Source organism: Palaemon carinicauda, chromosome 33 (assembly GCF_036898095.1).
Source record: "Palaemon carinicauda isolate YSFRI2023 chromosome 33, ASM3689809v2, whole genome shotgun sequence".
Taxonomy (NCBI): domain Eukaryota; kingdom Metazoa; phylum Arthropoda; class Malacostraca; order Decapoda; family Palaemonidae; genus Palaemon; species Palaemon carinicauda.
The window spans coordinates 25,684,770-25,686,066 of record NC_090757.1 but is presented as its reverse complement, the minus strand read 5'-3'; positions in this window follow the sequence as shown (position 1 = coordinate 25,686,066).

Here is a 1,297-nt window from a genome sequence, read left to right as displayed (position 1 = left end):
AAAAAAAAAAAAAAAAAAAAAAAAAAAAAAAAATTCAGTAAACACGTATTTCGACGGAATAGGGAATAACATGAACAATATGAAAGGTCGTCCTTTTTATTTGAAACAAACAATGCATTTCAAACCAAATCTGGAAGTTTGGGTTTGTGTGCATGATTTACTTGTCCAGTATGTAGTGTTTTGTTACCTGAACTAATGAACGAGTTCCTAATGTTAATATTAAAGCGCAGAACTAGTTTCGGGCAGACAAGTTGCAAATCAGTTTCAAGTTTGCATATTATGTGGTGTTAGGTGCAGACATCCGTTCTGAATTACCTGTCAAGGAAATCATTTGAGTTTCAGGTTAGATGTGTCTTTTAATTTCAAAGGATTAAAATCAATGCCGCATCACGTCATGAAAACTTGAGCAGTTTCATAACTTTTAAAAGCCAGATGATCCTAATCTCTCTTACAAAAAAAAAGAAGAAGAAGAAGAAGAAGAAGAAGAAGAAGAAGAAGAAGAAGAAGAAGAAGAAGAAGAAGAAGAAGAAGAAGAAGAAGAAGAAGAAACATTGACATTAAGCCTCTTCTCATCAGGAGCATGTAAAATACAATGCCATGATTTGTTCTATAATTCATAAAATCACTATGAATTCATTCTACTCTAACGACAAGTCCATTCACAAACGAAAGATAAAAATAAAAGGTTAGATTATCATGTCAATGTACCACAAAAAATATTGAAAGGTTTATGTCAGCAACGCAAGGGATTCAACGAAAAAAATAATTACGTATAAAAACAAACTTCTATTTTCAATACTTGTTTCAAAGCGATATTCAAGTATATCCCTCCTTTACATGGATCTTGACTGAATATATAAAAGAAATTATGGAAATTGCATACAAATGTATGAAATAGACTTGCAAGAGAAATCGAGTCAGTATATGGCATGGATTAATATACGAAATGGATGGAATTGTGAGCAAAATGATACTAAAACGAAAGAGTGAATATTGAACCTTGATACACTGCATATCTACTAGATGTATAAATAAGTGAATGCAGGTATATCAGAATGAAACAGAGCTATATTGTTCCATTCATTCAATTTCCTTGATGTGTTCTACTATGCCAGTGTTATTTTTAGATTTAGAAGCGTCTTCTGCCTCCTATTAACTTTGATAAGGATATCCCTGTTTTTATGGTTTTAAATTAAATTTACTCCTATTCTTTACTTATAAAAACGATATCCTCGTAAATGACCATCGATGTCAGTAACTACAAATCAATCAATCAATCTATTCAATGCTTTATAAG